Below are 18,168 nucleotides of genomic sequence, written 5' to 3'. Positions count from 1 at the left end.
ATTGACTATGGGAATGTGCATCATGTGCTGTATTGTAGATTCAGCTATATGTATCTGTTCTGTCACACATGCATTTACACACACCCTGCTACCCCCACACATGCACACACTCACCTGCCATTTCCATTATTTATTACCCTACTTGAGTAGCTGTCAACACATGACAGGTACACATTTGAAAAGTGCAATATTTGGATTACTACCGATTTCCTCTTCTCTACCTGTACTCACAGGGTGCAGGCAACCTCATTAGTTTAAAAGTGTAATGTGCATCAGGTACTGTGGTTCCCTGATTGCCACATCCAACATGTTTTCGATACGGAAATGCACACACAGAAACATCCCACATCCACACACTTGCCACATTCAGGTTTCAAAACACTATCTAGGTATGTTCTGGTACATGTGCGTGTTACAGTAGCATGTAGCACTATACTGAGTACTGGCAGTTGCCTGTTGTCATGTTGTTTGTATAGGGTGCTGTCAACATCACTGTTTGTTAAGGGAAATGTGCACCCTGCAGTGCGTAGCCCCATTTGGCAAAAGCCACATCCCACCCCCAGCATTGTGCACACACACTAAAACACATACTTTCCATTTGCAAGATTCAAACCCCTACCTAACTGTGTTATGACACTAGAGACAGACACATTAGCAGAGTGCGCTATTTGCATTAGTGGGAGAAACAAGGGTGGGAGACTTAAACCTTGACATGGTTATAAATAGAACGTGCTGGAGGGACAGATTCATCACCCAGAGACTCCCTATGCTGTGGAACAAAATCCCGGTACATGTGAGGCAGAGCACCTCTCTGGCCTTGTTCAAGAGGAATCTTGACCAATGGATGGGAGATTGCAGATATACCCCAGGGATTACTTCAGTGTCACTGCTTGACAGAGGCACAGTAAAATGATAGGCATAGTTTTTATTCAAACTAAAGGGGTGGCGAAAGCCACATAACTATGGGCTAGGCTTATAAATGCCCTTGGGCAGATAGCCTAGTATGAACCTATGAACCTAAATCCTTTCTAATGCTGTACTTAGAGGGTGCTGACATCATCTGTGTTTAGGAAGAGGGATGTGCACCCTGTAGTGTGTTCTCCCAGTTGGCAAAAGGCACTTTTCCCTCACATCATTATGCACACACACAAACCCCACTCACACTAACTCACATACATTCCCTTTGCAGGATTCAAACCCCTTCCTAACTATGTTATGACACTAGAGAAAGACGCATTAGCAGAGCGCGCTATACGAATTACTGGGTAGCTTTAATTCAGGTAATATAGTTATAGAGTGCTGACATCATCAGTGTTTCAAAAGGGGAATCTGCATCCTGTAGTGTACTGTCACAGTTGCTAATAGGGGCATTTCCCACACACACATAGATGTGTTTGAGGTTTGCATATGTGGGGGATCCAGTACTCCAGTGTGATTAGTATATGGTTCAATTGCAACAATGAGGGATATACTTCAAGTGGTGAGCATTTTGTACTCATGTTTGTGATGATCAGGTCTAGTATATTTTCCCTCTTGTGGGAATGTTGACTACTTGTTCCATAGCTAAAGAGTTTCTGAACTATGGGAACCCTAGAGCTTGGGTATTGTGGCTTGAGTAATGCTCACAGTCTATGTTTGGGTAGTTGAAGTCACCCAGTATGATGGCGTTTGCAGAGAAATCTATACTCTCCTGTGTCATCATGAAGGCTGTGTGGGATTCCTGAGTTTGAGAGGGTGATGTAAGAGCTCCTCTGTGTCTCTTTCCATGTGGTCCAGGGAGGTACGTCTCAGGTTGTTCACACCAGCATGGACAATGACTGCCTCATACTTGTACTTGCTGTGGAGTGACCTGAGTGCTTGTGTTATGTGGCACATTCTATCACCCGACAGGTAGCTAAATGTGACCCTCACCTTGCTCAGTCTGGAGGGCGGGACGTCAGTGTGTCTGGCTATGGCATCATCTATTATAGGTGTGTCACACATTGTGTTTGGCCTTATGGGCTGTGCCTGTTAAGAACACTGACTTTGTGAGGTCTGTGTTGCTTGAGATATGTGTTCATGTGGGATGCAGCGTGTCTGGCCATGTCATTTCTGTCCGTGGTTTGGTAAGTATCACCTTTGGTGACATAGGTATTCATATGTCAGCTGGTGAGCATTTGCAGTGTTACCTACTGAAAGTGGTACAGCTTGTTTGTTGTACAATGGACTACATGCAGCCCTGCTTACAGTAGCTATGTTTGCATGCATGTTTCCTTGCAGTTACCCTGGAATACTGATCCGACCTGCCATGCAGAGTTACACAGCTTCTGTGGACTCCTAGTGACATCTGCATAGCTTACTATATGTATGTTCATGTCTCACTTGACAGAATGTCACTGTTTCTCCTGTGCACATGTACGTTGCCTGTGACACTTTGCATATGACTTACCTGGCATCTGTCCACGTGAGCAGTCATATATGCCACTGCAGGACTCTAAACCTGATGATGCACACACTCGAAACATTCCTCAGCATGGAGAACATCGCTATCTGTGCAGTGACAGATACCGGATTCAGGGCTACCAACAGCACCCCAGCACTACCAAGTTATACCTCATACCATGCTTTTCAGGCCCAAAACTTGCACAAAACCACAAAAGGAGGGGATGTATTGATATTCATCCAAGATACCCACACCTCCAGGTTGGTGGCAAAGCACCAAACATCAGAGACTATCCATATGCAAGTAACAATGGGTAAAACTGCCTTCCAGGTTATAGCCTGCTACAGACCACCCTCACAAACACAAGAACCGCACTTGGCCTTCCTGAAAACAGTTGGAAATATGTAGGTCTGTCCATACACCATTATATTGGGTGGGTTAAACTACCCAAACATAGACTGGGAGCATGACTGTAGCTCCAACACCCTAGCCCACAGATTACTAGAATTTATATACCAAAATGCTATGGAACAACTTGTTACCACTCACGCAAGAGGGGAAAAAATACTGAACCTGATCATCACCAACATGGGGACTCTATGCTCCAGACCAGAAGTGTATCCCTCACTGGTAAGATCAGACCATAAACTAATCTCACTGGATATTCACATCCCAAGGCCACCCCCTGCACAGAAGAATACAGTCAACAACTCATGTAAAGCATGTTCACACTCCTCATAAATGATGTGGAAACCTTCAAAGCCCCCAGGCCTGTTGAAAATATGGAAAAGACTGCAGATACCTGTATAAAGGCATTCTATGGACACCTTCAGGAATGCATGGATCATGCAATCCCAAATAAAAGCAAGACACAATCCTCCAAAGGCAGACGTCCTGTGTGGTGGACACCAGCCATAAACAAACTATACAATAGAAGGATGAAGCTACTAAATGATACAACAAACTCCCAAAATGTGAAGGCATCACTGATGAGTATTAGAAGAAAACTACAGGCACTCATAAGATTGTCTAAGGCCATCTTTGAGAGAAGATTCCACAAGACACTGTGGATAATCACAAGGCTTTCTGTAGTTATGTTAGGAACCTGGGTGGTAATTCCCAGATATGCTCAGAGGTAGTCCAAGATGTCAAAAGAAATACCAAACACACAGACATTGCCAACATCCTAGTGGACAGGTTCACTGCTACCTTCTCCCCCCCTCCACACCAAAAGGGCAAATATTTTTCCCAGCAGAGTGCTGCCCCCCCTGACATCTCAGATGCTCAGGTAAGAGCTGCCTTCTCCAAAGCAATAAACACTGCATCAATGGGACCAGACAGTGTCCCAGGCTGTGTCCTACATGAACTCCAAGAAGAGCTACACCCAGACATAACACTACTGTTCAATCCCGGCCTTACTACACGATATGTGGCCAAAGAGTGGCATACAGCAACAGTGGTCCCTCTACATTTAGGTGGTGCCTTAACGGATCCTGGACACTATCGCCCCATAAGTCTGAATAGCTTGGTCTGCAAAGCTATGGCAAGGATCATCATGAACCTCATAAATATAGATATTGGGGACCTACAGACACTGCATCATACACAGTTTGGCTTTGTTAATGGCAGATCCTGCCTCTCAAACCTGTTTGATTTCTTTGAAACAGTCACCAAGGCCACTGTCAAGGGGAAGGTGGTCTACACAGCCTACCTGGACCTTTCATAAGCCTTTGATACAATACCCCACTTGTGCATTCTAGGGAAGCTCACCAGTGTAAATATTAACCCCTATGTCACTACAGATATTGCACAGTGGCTCAAGGGCAGAACACACATGGTTAGAATTGCTGGAGCCATATCAGCCTCAAAACCAGTTACAAGTGGTGTCCCACAAGGCTCAGCCCTGGGATCTGTCTTGTTCAGTATATATTTATCAGAGGTACAGGCTAACATGGAAGGACTGTGGCTGAGCAAGTCGCAGATGACTGCAAACTGGACGCAATAATCAAGTCTCCAGCCAACACACGCATCCTCCAAAAGGGCCTCTTAGAAACAGACGACTTGTGCCACAGCCATGGCCTCAAGCTGAATGCCAAAAAGTGTATAGTCATCCCCTTTGGCAAAAACAAAGTGACCACAAAGTACCACATATGTGTTAATCCATTAAGTACAGACGAAGGAATTATGGACCTTGGGGTACACAAGTTGATAGCATTCTCTCATTTGACAACCACATGGCCAAAGTGGTTAGGAAAACATTTTATATAGGCCACCTCATCATGAAGGGATTCACATGTAGATCAGGGGAGGACATTGTGCCTCTTTACTCATCCCTCATCATGCCCATAATTGACTACAATGCCCCTGTAGACATGCACCTTACCAGACACCTGCAGCAACTGGAAAGACCACAAAAGTACCTCAACAAGAGGATCAAAGGGCTCAAACAGATGCCACATACTGACTGGTTAAAGAAACAGCAGCTCTACTCAGTGGCATACTGCCTCTTCATAGGCAATCTGTGCCTGACATATAAAGCCATGTCAAACCCTGACTTAATGGTCATGCTGCACCTCAGAATACCCAGATCCCATCAAGCTACACGCTGGAAAGACTTGAATAACTCAGAGGCTCCCTTCACTCTGGAATATTATCCCAATAGAGGTTAGGCAGAGTCACTCAGTGACTGTCTTCAAGAGGAATATTAATGACTGGATGGGACATTGTAGGTTTACCCTGGGTATCACTTATGTGTCACTGTTAGACAGAGGCACAGTATACTAACCTTGGAAAAGGGCATAGCAAGATAGATTTACAATGCATGGTGAAAGCCACACACATTCTGGCTAGGTTTATAAATGCCCTAGGGCAGATAGCCTAGTATGAACCTATGAACCTATGTATCTTGTTCACTATTGGCCCTATGTGCTGTTAATCACCAATGCAATCTCAATACTATGGTAGCATGTGCAAAGGTCAGTTGTCAGTCACCTCTATGGTACAGTTGTGGAATATGTGAGTCATGTAGTAATGTCACAGCTGCCACATGTACACAGTCAACCCTATCCCCTACCCATGGATGTACAACACATGTATGAGATGGAAACACATAGCCAAACTGTGGACTAAGCACTCTGAACCCAGTACTGACATAACCTGTCAGGTGGCATGAAATACTACAGTGACTGCAATACCAGTCTGATGTAGACCTACATTGACAGCAATACAAGCACGGGAACACACCGGGCCATTCGTGGAGCCTAAGAATGGCATCCTGCCTGAGTGGCAGACACCTCTGCAGCTGGCACACAGGCATACGTTAGGCCTGAACACAGCACGCATAACACATAGCACACAAATCCTGTGTGCCAAACAAGCACAGTCTGTACAGCTATACAACACTACTGCTGCAGTTGTGTTAGGTACTTTTACTGTCCGGTACAGTGAGGTCATGCTCAACAGGCTGGACAAGGTGAAGGTCACAGTGATATGCTCATGGGGCACTATGGTCCACCACATAACACAAGCATACAGGTCAGTCAGATGCATGGACACATATAACTCAGTCATTGTCCATGCCACTACAGCTGATGTGTGATGTCCCTTACTGGAATACATGATAGGGAACATGGAAGGGCTCACTGAGCAAGTGGCACAGGCTGGTAGAACCCTGACCTTGGTTGGCATCATACCCTCACCAGGAATGCTGACATATTACTGAATGTGAATCAATTACTGTAGCTACAACACCCTAGCTGAAAGGTTCTTAGCATGCAGTCACTGCATTGCTATGGAACAACTTCTTACCACTCCCACAACAGGTGAAAACATGCAGCACCTCTTCATCAACAACATGTAGACTATATGCCCCAGACCAGGTGTGTATCCCTCACTACTAGGTTGATAGCATCTACATCTCACACTGTATATACACATCCCACATGCAGCACCTGCACAGAAGACCACAGTCATAATGTTACCCAGTGCAAATACCATGTATTCACATGTGGCAGGCATCACACATGGTAACTATTGAAGGTCACAGGTACATATGTGTATTTGGCACACACATACATCATGTGTGCATTGCCATAACTGGTTTAATCGATGTCATGCATTATTGTGAGAAACAACGCACACATGGGCATTCTGTGTGAGCAAAACACACGTGACATGTCTGGAATCAAAAGCCATAAATAATTGTGATATTGTTTAGAAAGGGGTATGTGCATCCTGTAGTGTGTTTTCCCAGTTGCCAAAAGGGATGTTCCTTTCATACACACTAACCCCCTTCACACACACTTGCTGGATTCAAACCCCTACCTAACTATGTTATAACACTAGAGACGGACGCATTAGCAGAGCGCTATTCGGATTACTGGGAGATTTCTTTTCTCCTGATATACTTATAGGGTGCTGACATCATCGGTGTTTAGAAAGGGGAATGTGCATCCTGTGGTGTGTTTTCACAGTTGCCAAAGGGGATGTTCTTTTCATACACACTTACACACACACTAACTCCCCTTCACACACACTTGCCACTTGCTGGATTCAAACCCCTACCTAACTATGTTATGACACTAGAGACGGATGCATTAGCAGAGTGGGCTATTCGGATTATTGGGAGATTTCTTTTCTCCTGATATACTTATAGGGTGCTGACATCATCAGTGTTTAGAAAGGGGAATGGGCATCCTGTGGTGTGTTTTCACAGTTGCCAAAAGGGATGTTCCTTTTATACACACTTACTAACCCCCCTTCACACACACTTGCCACTTGCTGGATTCAAACCCCTACTTACCTATGTTATGACACTAGAGATGGACGCATTAGCGGAGCACACTATTGGCATTACTGGGAGAGTTCCTTTCTCCTGATATACTTATAGGGTGCTGACATCATCAGTGTTTAGAAAGGGGAATGGGCATCCTGTGGTGTGTTTTCACAGTTGCCAAAAGGGATGTTACTTTCATACACACACACACTAACCCCCCTTCAGACACACTTGCCACTTGCTGGATTCAAACCCCTACCTAGCTATGTTATGACACTAGAGACGGACGCATTAGCAGAGCGCGCTATTCGGATTACTGGGAGATTTCTTTTCTCCTGATATACTTATAGGGTGCTGACATCATCAGTGTTTAGAAAGGGGAATGAGCATCCTGTGGTGTGTTTTCCCAGTTGCTAAAAGGAACATTTCTCTCACAGAGACTTGCACACAGACCAACCACAATCACCCACACACACACACACACTCTGGATAAGCTGTCATTCCCTAGGGCAAACAGCCTAGTGTTGACCTCTACACCCATATGTTTAACTGTCACATGCACATTATTTGGTGCTGATAGCAGTGTTTGCAGGTCTTTATTGCCATAACATTTCCTGTTTGTATGAACAACTTGTGTATCTGTGGACGATGTTTGCATATGGGGGAAATCCACTATATCATGTATGTCTCTGTAGTCATTTAAGTGTGAGCACTGGTCAGATTGCTATAATGTTGTTGGTTACTGGAATAACACATACATATACCAGATATATGTGGCAAAATGCTAAACTGATATTTGGATTAAGTGTGTGAGCATGCCCAGTTCAGCCTTCCCATGGCATGTTGTGTGAAAGATGTCTCATTTATCAAAGTGTGTGAGCATGCCCAGTGTGAGCTTTCCATATGTTGAACTCTGCAGCCCATCACATTTGTGGATGAGTGTGAACTTCAACAAATATCTCCTGTTTATGGCTGTGTGTTCTGTGTCGTGTTGTGTAGTTACTGTCCAAATGCTTTTTGTGTGAACACAACAGGGATTATACTGTGCCTGCAGGTTTTGCATGGGATACTTTGCATACAATTGTCAACATCTGTTCATACTGACCTAACACTGTAGTACTGTATAGTGTAGTGGTTCAGTACTTTATCTGTGGTGGACAGTATCCTGGGCTTTAGTCTTATCACTGCTTTACATTTCCATAGTGAGCACAACAGCCTGGTTAGGGTCCAGTTGTGCACATCTGCACAAAGGCGGTGCCTCTACGGACCCTGGTAATTACCGCCCCATAAGATTAACAAGTCTAGTCTGCAAAGCTATGGAGAGGATCATAATGGAGCTCATAAACAAAGATATAGGGGACATGCAGACATTGGACCCGTCCCAGTTTGGCTTTGTCAAGGGCAGATCATGCCTTTTGAACTTGGTCAACTTCTTCAAAACAGTCACCAAGGCCATTGATGAGGGAAAGGCAGTCCATACAGCCTACCTTGACCTTGCAAAGGCTTTCGACACAATACCCCACTCGGGTATTGTAGAAAAACTTACCAACTTAAATGTAAACCCATATGTCACAAGATGGGTTGCAAACTGTCTTAAGGACAAGACCCACAGGGTTAGAGTTGCTGGCGCTATGTCAGACTCCAAGTCAGTCACAAGTGGTGTCCCACAGGGCTCGGTCCTTGGCCCCCTATTGTTCGGCATCTACTTCTCAGAAGTACAGGCCAACATGGGAGGACTTTGGCTGACAAAGTTTGCAGATGACTGCAAACTGGGCGCCATAGTGGAAAGTGCATCAGACACGGATATCCTTCAGAAGGGACTCAGGGAAACTGATAGCTGGTGCCAGAGCCATGGCCTGAAGTTAAATGCCAGAAAGTGTATAGTCATACCCTTCGGGAAAAGCAAGGTAACCCCAAGCTACCATATAGGTGGCAATCCTCTAAGCACAGAAGAGGTTATCAGGGACCTGGGGACCCAGGTTGACAGTGGCCTTTCTTTTGACACTCACGTTGCTAAAGTGGTTAGAAAGACCTTCTACATTGCCCACCTGATCATGAAGGGATTCACATCCAGATCTAGTGAGGTCATTGTTCCCCTGTACTCTTCACTTATCAGACCAATGATTGAGTACAATGCCCCATTCTGGATGTATCTCACCCGACATCTGCAGCAATTGGAGAGACCCCAAAAGTCCCTCACCAAAAGGATAAAGGGACTCCAACATCTGTCATATGCTGCCAGATTGAAGAAACTCCAGCTCTATTCAGTCGCATACCGTCTGCTCAGAGGTGACATGTGCCTGACATACAAGGCCATGTCCAACCAGGAATTAATGGACATGCTCCACCTCAAAAATCCAAATCCACCAGAACCACTAGAGCAAGTGACTTAAACCTTAGCACGGATATAAATAGGACATGCTGGAGGGATAGATTTATCACTCAGAGACTCCTATGCTGTGGAATAGAATCCCGGTCCATGTGAGGCAGAGCACCTCGCTGGCTCTGTTCAAGAGGAATCTTGACCTGTGGATGGGAGATCGTAGGTTTACCCCGGGAATCGTCTCTGTGTCACTGCTGGACAGAGGCACAACAAACTAATGGGCACAGTATTGTTTCCATATAAGGGGTGGCGTAAGCCACAAAACTCTGGGCTAGGCTTATAAATGCCTTAGGGCAGATAGCCTAGTATAAACCTATGAACCTATCTGACCATGTTGCATTATGTTCAGATATTAACTACTTACAACAGCCTCGTCAAACATCAGTAGTGTATTCCACAACATAGGAGTACATTGGCAAACACTACCGATGTGCCCTAGGCCATTTCTAATGCTAGTCAGAGAGTGTGTTTGTCCTTCGACACATTGTAAGTGTAGTTTGCCATGACATATGTCAAGTTTAGTATACTGTGCCTCTGTCTACCCGTGACATAACAGTGATACCCAGGGTAAACCTACCATCTCCCATCCACTCATTAAGATTCCTGTTGAGGAGAATCAATGAGTGACTCTATGGATAACCTGTACTGGTAGTTTACTCATGTGTGGGGGTGGCTTCTGTGCTATGGATAATGCAGTACAGCTTGTCCTATGTATGTCAGTGCTGGGGTTCAGGTCCCTCGTGCATAGCTCACTGCCATTCAGATTGTACAAGGTGCAGCATGTTCATTGATTCCAGCTTGGACATGGCTTTCTACATAAGGCACAGCTTGCGTCTGGGTGGCCAGCATGGCAGTGTGTGGAGTTGCACTCTGTTTAATCAGGCAACACATTACATCTGTTCAAACTCTTTGATACTCCTGGTGAGGTACTGTTGTGGACTTTACAGTTGATTGAGGTGTCTGCTGAGGTACACCCCACAGGGGCTGCTGTAGTCAATTGTAATGCTGATGAAGGATAACTGCAGAACCACAATGACCTCCCCTTATCTAGATGTCATAACCTTCATGATTAGGTTGGTATATGGATTGTTTCTGTTAACACTACAGCCACGTTTGTCCAATGCAGGATATCTATCACCTTGTGTACCCAGGTCTGTCATTACATGTTAAGTATGTAATGGGTTAACACCTATGTGGTAATTGGTGGTCACTTACTGTATATCCACAGAGGTTGACTATACAGTTTTCTCCATTTAACATGCTGACATGGCTATGGCACCAGTTGTCTGTTTCTATGTGGCCCTTTGTGGGATGCTTGTGTCAGCTGGAGTGTCAGATATGTTGGGCGGTTTGTAGTCCTCTGCAAACATGTTCAGGCACAGTCCTTACATGTTGGCCTGTACCTATGGGGCATATATACCAAACGGGGAAGGTCCCAGGACCAAGCTTTGTGGGATACCTGTTATATGTGGTTTGTAGTCTGACATGGCTGCAGCATGTCTGACCATGTCAGTTCTGTCATTGGTCTGGTTTGCAACCCCTCTAGTGACATAGGGGTGTATATATAAGCTGGTGAGCATATCTATATTGAACACGTAGGGTATTGTATGGAAGGCTTTGCAAGATCCAGCTACACTGTGTGGACCACATTGCCCTCATCAGTGACCTCAATTACTATTTCAACTGAGTCACACATGTTTAGGGGCAGGTTCTGCACTTAATAAACCCACACTGGGTAGGGTCGGGTGTCAATAGATCCCCAATATCTTTATGTCTGCGGTACATGCTGATCCTTTCCATAGCTGTGCAGACCAAGCTTCTCAGGATTCTGTGGTCGTTGTTTTTAGTATCCATTCAGGCGACACCTTTCTTGAGAACGACCACTGTTGTTGTACACTGCTCTTTGTGTACATATCCTGTGGTAAGGCTGACATAATGTCAGGGAGGCAGCAGTCTGCTGGGAAAGATATTTTGCATTATGGGGGGGGGTTGCACTGCACCTGTCAGGATGTATGTTGGCAATACGTGTGTGTGTGTTTGGTATGTTGTTTGTAATATTTGTGTGATCCAGAGCATATCTGGGAATTCACAACACGCTTCCTACCATCAGTTGCAGCAGCCTTGGGGTTATCCTTAGTGTCCTGTACAATTTGTATCATAATAGGTTCATAGGTTTATACTAGGCTATCCACCCTAGGGCATTTGTAAGCCTAGCCACAGTGTGTGTGGCTTTTGCCACCCTTGCTATGTGAATATTATGGCCATTTATGATTTACTTAGCTGTGCCTCTGTCTGGACATGACACAGTAAAGACCTCCAGTGTACATCTACAATTATCCATCCATTTTGCAAACTTCCTGTTGAAGAGTGTCAGTGAGGGGCTCTGCCTAACATGTAGTGGTATTCTGTTCCAGGGTGTGGAGAGACTCAGGGTTAGGTATCTGTCCCTCCAGCACATCCTATTTGATTATGTGTTGAGGATGACATCTCTGACTCACACAGCTCCGATGGCTTTGAGTTTTCTGGGGTGGAGCATGTCCATTACTTCTGTGTTGGACATGGACTTGTACAACAGACATACAATGCCTCTGTGTAGGCAGTATGTGACTGCATTCAGCTGTGGTGTCTACAGCCAGGCAGCATATGACATATATTTGAGACCCTTTCTGACTCTTGGTGAGGTACCTTTGAGGTCTTTCTAACTGCTGCAGGTGCCAGGTAATGTACATCCCAAATGAGGCATTGTACTACAATATGGTCTGATAAGGGAACAGTATAGGGGCACAATGACCTTTGTTGATGTAGATGTGAATCCTTTCATGATACAGTGTCCAATATAGACAGTCTTCCTAGCCAAATTGGCGATGTGACTGTCACATAACAGGTTACTGTCCACTTGTGTCACTAGGTCCCTGATTACTCCTTCCATACATAATGGTTTACCACCTATGTGGTAATTTGTGTGTACCTTGTTTTGTATTTGGTGGTACATTCATACTGTCCACTGTCTTCAGGACAGTGGGGTGGGGTTCCTGTGTGTGAGAGTGTGGTCTGTAGCATGCTACAGACTGTACAGCAGTCTTGCCTACGGTTAGTTGCATATGGGTGGACTGCAATGACATAAGCATTGTCAGTTAACTGGACGTATAGGTGTCTGTGCTGAATATGGATACTCACCCTCCTTTTATCTTTTGTTCCAGGTTTTGTGGCCATAACACATGATATGTGGTATTACCTGGTAGTGCTGGTGTGCTGTCACGAGGCTTGCAGCAGGTTTCTATCACTGGACAGACATCAATGTTCTCCATACTGGGGAGGGCCTCAGGAGCATGCATATTGAGGTTTACACATCTGGCATTGATCAGCATTACCCTTCTGTTTCTTTCCAGTTTTGTTTTCTATGGTGGTGGGTTAGTCTTTTTGGCCTTGCCTACGAAAGGATCTCTGTAGGTTGCAAAAGCCTTAGGCAATATCCAGACGCTCATGGGTAACAGGTGCAAGCCATCCCTGGAACAGCAGCATGTCTCACTATGGAGTCACCTATTACAACTGTATCAGGCATGTTGTTTCTCCTTCTGTCCTGTGACTGTTTGGCACACCAGCATTGTGTACTATGTGTTACATGTGCTATGTCTGGAGGTTGTTTTATTGGGTGTCTGCTTTGGAGGCTTGTGTTGGTGTTGTGTGTTTGTAATTAGGGCCTCTGGGAATGTTTCGTGTTTATGTGTTTGGTTTACAGTCGTTGTAGGTCTATGTGGGACTGGGTTTGTGGTGTATGTGGTTACCTTGTCCTCCTGACTAGTTTTGACAGTACTGATTTGGGGTGCTCAGGCTCGGTTTGGCTACCTGGTTGCGTCTATCACATATATTTGTATTTATTGGGGTGAGTTGTTGTTGTGTGTGTACTTGGGACAGGTGTCACATTGCCACTGGATTCACAGATTCTACTTGTTTTGCCTGGCCTTAGTGGATTGTATGTGTGGACACATTTTATTGCCATACTAGTGATCACTGATTACTTCACTTTTTATGTTTGATCTATCATGTGGTAGCTTCCTCATTCTCTTCAATGGTTTAGTAATTGCTGGAGTCCAGCATGCCAGATGCCTGGGTGTATGGCATTGTGTCTTGTTATTTGTGATTGCAGACTCCAAGCACTCTTGGCTGTGTTCATAGCATGCCTGTATAACATGTTCTGCAGTGTGTCCCATATTCTGGACTTGCACAGGGCCTTTCATGGATTCCACATTAGTTTGTAGGGGTGCAAGCTATGCTTTATACATGTGTTTCACTGTGGTATTCTGGCCAGGGACTGGGGTCGGGATGTGTAACTACAGTGTGATTACTCTATGGTCTGGTCTTACCAGTGAGGGATACACTTCTCATCTTGACATCCAGTACACATATTTCTGATTATCACATCCAGTATGCTTACCCCTCTTGTGGAAGTGTTACATTTTGCATGTCCATTTTGTTTGATGGATTCTGGGAAATTGTCTACAAATGTGTCGGTGCTAGTATAATACAAAGAGTATAGTGACAAACGTCTCAAAAGCTGACTTCACACTTCTTCAGACTGAGATGGTATCCTTTAAGCCCACTGGGCCAGTGGAAACCACAACACACAATGGTGACTCCTTCACAGATGCTTTCTATGGACATCTCCAAGAAAGCATGGACCATGCAATCACAAATAAAACCAAGACCCTCTCCACCAAGGGAAAGTGGCCTGTCTGGTGGACCCCAGCCATAAACAAACTGTATAACAAATGAAGGATACTAATGCAACACAGAGCTACATCTCCTAAAGGGAAGGCAGCTGTGATCAGCACTAGTAAAAAGCTACATTCTCTCATAAAGACATCCAAGGTCAACTTTGAGACAAAAATCACCAAAGACAATAAAGATAACCACAATGCCTTCTTCAGTTATGTCAGAAACCTGGGTGGGAACCCTCAGATATGTTCAGAGTTGGTACACAACAACATAAATTTCAGTGACCCGACAGATATTGGCAACATTCTGGCAGACAGGTTCAGTGCAATTTTCCCCCTCCCTCACCCCCAAAAGAAGATAGTTATCACAGCTGAATGTAACCTCACTGTCATCTCAGATGTCCATGTGAGAGCCGCACTCAGCAAAGACAAGAACACAGCATCAATGGGACCTGATGTTATCCCCAGTTGCGTGCTACGTGAACTCCAGAAGGAGCTAAACCCGTATATACAAATGCTATTTAACCTTAGCCTTGCTACAGGATATGTACCTGAACACTGGCGTGCAGCAACAGTGGTCCCACTCCACAAAGGAGATGCCTCCACAGACCCTGGGAACTACCACCACACAAGCTTAACCAGCCTTGTCTGCAAAGCTATGGAAAGTGTCATTATGGAGCTCTTAAACAGAGACATTGGTGACCTACAGACCCTTGATCCCACCCAGTTCAGCTTTGTACAGGGCAGATCCTGCCTTTTGCACCTAGTTGACTATTTTGAAACTGTCAGTAGGGCCATTGATGAGGGCTACGGGGTCCACACAGCCTACCTGCACTTGGCTAAGGCCTTTGACACAATACCCCACTCAGGCATCATAGACAAGCTCAACAGCTGAAATATAAAACCATATGTCACAGGATAGGTTGCAAAATGGCTAAGAAACAGAACCCATAAAGTCGACATTGCAGGTGCCTTGTCAGATTCAAAGCCAGTCACAAGTGGTGTCCCACAAGGATCTGTCCTGGGACCCCTCTTATTTGGCATTTACTTTTCAGATGTGAAAGCAAACATAGGAGGGTTGTGGCTGACAAAGTTTGCAGATGACTGCAACCTAGGCACCATAGTGAATACATCAGCCGGCACACACATCCTACAGAATGCCCTCACAAAAACAGATAGCTGGTGCCGGAATCATGGCCTGAAACTGAATGCAAATGATGTGTAGTCATTACCTTTGGGAGGAACAAAGTACCCACAAATCAATACATAGACAGCAACCCACTGAGCACAGAAAACAAATCAGACACCTGGGGACCCATGTAGATAGTGACCTCTCGTTTGACACCCACGTTGCCAAAGTGGTTAGAAAGACTTTCTATCTTGCCCACCTTATCATGAAGGGTTTTCCATCCAGATCAAAGGAGGTCATTGTACCCCTATACTTCTCCCTTATCAGGCCCATGATTGAATACAAAGCCCCATTTGGTATGTACCTCACCCAGCACTTGCAACAGCTGGAGAGACCCCAAAAGTACCTTACCAAGAGGATCAAGGGTCTACAACACATGTCATATGCTTCCAGACTAAAGGAAATCCAGCTTTATTCAGTAGCATACCGCCTACTTACAGGTGACCTCTGCCTGACATACAAGACCATGTCCAATCAGGATTTGGTGGACATGCTCAACTGCAAGCAATCCAAATCCACCAGAACCATGAGAGCTAAAGATTTGAACCTCAGCACATACATGTATAGGACATGCTGGAGGGACAGAGTCATAACTCAGAGGCTTCTCACACTCTAGCACAGAATCCCAGTTCATGTTAGACAGAGTCCCTCACTGACTCTCTTCAAGAGAAATCTGGACAAGTGGATGTGAGATCGTAGGTTTACCCCAGGGGTCCTCCCTGTGTCACTACTAGACAGAGGCACAGTCAAGTTATTCGATTAAGTAAGGGGGTCATAATGTGTCACTACTAAGTCAGAGGCACAATATTCGGAATCTGTTCTGTACACTTATTACCACTATAAGGGGTGGCAATAGCCACATCACTATGGCTAGGCTGATAAATGCACTAGGGCAGATAGCCTAGTAGTAAACTATGAAACTATGGTGTATGTGTAGGTATTTTCAGTCAAGCAATATAATGTGGTTTGGGGGGCTTGATATCTTCCTGTATTCCAACATAGGCCTGGTGCAGTTCCTGCTATTAGGACAGTGGTCTGCACCAAGCTATATAGTAGTAGGCAGTTTTAGCCATTGGTATTTGACCATGGCTAATCCATGCTGCTTCTTGTTGTGGTACCAACATGGGGTGTGGTTATCCATGACATTTATTGCTAGTCACCCTCATTTTGTAGCTTGTTCCATGTTTTTGCAGCTGTACATCACTGTATGAGGTGTGACCTGGTAGTGTTAGGGTGCTGATGTGGGCTTTGACCCAGTTTTCTATTACAGCACTGATATCTACATTCTCTATACTGTGTGCATTTACACTGCACGCATCTTGCTGTTTATACTTCTGGCATTGGGTAGCATTACATCTAGGTTCCTATCCCTTGTGGTACCTATGAAGGTGGGTTTGTGTTTTTGTGGTTCATGATTGGTGAGGGTGGATGTTAGTCAGGGTCCTCAGGTGTGCATATGGTACATGGTGTTACATTACTTAACACATGGCATTCATGCCTCAGGTGGTGCTGCAGGGCTGCCTCTGTCGGATGCACATACTACACTCCCTGTACATGTTTGGAAGCAGGTTGTGTCATGTTAGGCATCCCTGTTACTATATGAGTGAGTCGGAGGGGGTATCAGTCCCAGTGTTCCTACTGAGCCAGTGTATGTGCTATGCGTTGCCTCTTTGCCAAGGCCAGGGCATACTGGGCATGCCTCCTTCTGCCTACTGGGGCAAGGTCAGGTTGTTCCTCCTCCGAGTCACCCTCTGCCTGTGGTGGCCTTGGAAATGGTGGGGGTATGTTTGGCCCAGCCCTATGCTGGTCCTGCTGCAGTTGTTTCTGCAGGATCATATTATGTAGCATAGCACATATCATGATCATTTGGGTACATGTAGTTGGTGTGTACTGCAAGGCTCCACCAGATGTGTCCAGACACCGGAACCGTGACTTGAGCAGCCCAAACACACGCTCTATGACATTACGTGTTTGTGCGTGTGCCTCATTATGGCGTTCCTGTTCAGGTGTGTGTGCATTTCTGATGGGTGTCATCAGCCACGGCTCAAGTGCATAACCTGCATCCCCCACTAGGTGTCCATGTGGGAAGTCCCCACTGGCAAATGATTGGTACAGCTGCGTCAGATGCCAGATGTGGGAATCGTGGTAGCTCCCAGGGCAGCCAGCAAATACATTCATTATTATGCCCGGGGCATCACACACGACCTGGCAGTTGATGGAGGGGAATCCCTTGCGGTTAATATAGGCTCTACCCCGCTCACCGGCTGGTGCTTTGATGCATATGTGCGTGCAGTCTGTTGCACCCAGTACCTCAGGGTATCCCGCTATTTTCTGGAAGAGACGCATATTGCTGGCCAATACCTCACGGGCATTGGGGAAATATACATGATCACCGACATGTGCTGACATGGCATCCAGGAACTGGTGCAGTACCCTGGAGGCTGATGCCTGTGATATCCCCATCATATCACCAGTTGGTCTCTGGAAGGTACCTGTTGCTAGTATTCTTAGGCCAACACATACCTTGGTTTCCACTGGGATGGGTTCCCCTCTGTTGGTTCTGTGTGTGAGACGTGGCCTGCACAGCTCAACAATTTGCTGCAGAAGGTCTCTGTCCACTCTGTAGAGCTCTACTATCTCAAGCTCATGTAACCCATGGTAGGTGACCCTGGGCCTGTATACTCT

This window comes from Protopterus annectens, chromosome 1.part0 (assembly GCF_019279795.1).
Source record: "Protopterus annectens isolate FY-2018-M chromosome 1.part0, PAN1.0, whole genome shotgun sequence".
NCBI classification, from domain to species: domain Eukaryota; kingdom Metazoa; phylum Chordata; order Ceratodontiformes; family Protopteridae; genus Protopterus; species Protopterus annectens.
This window is presented reverse-complemented; position numbering follows the sequence as displayed.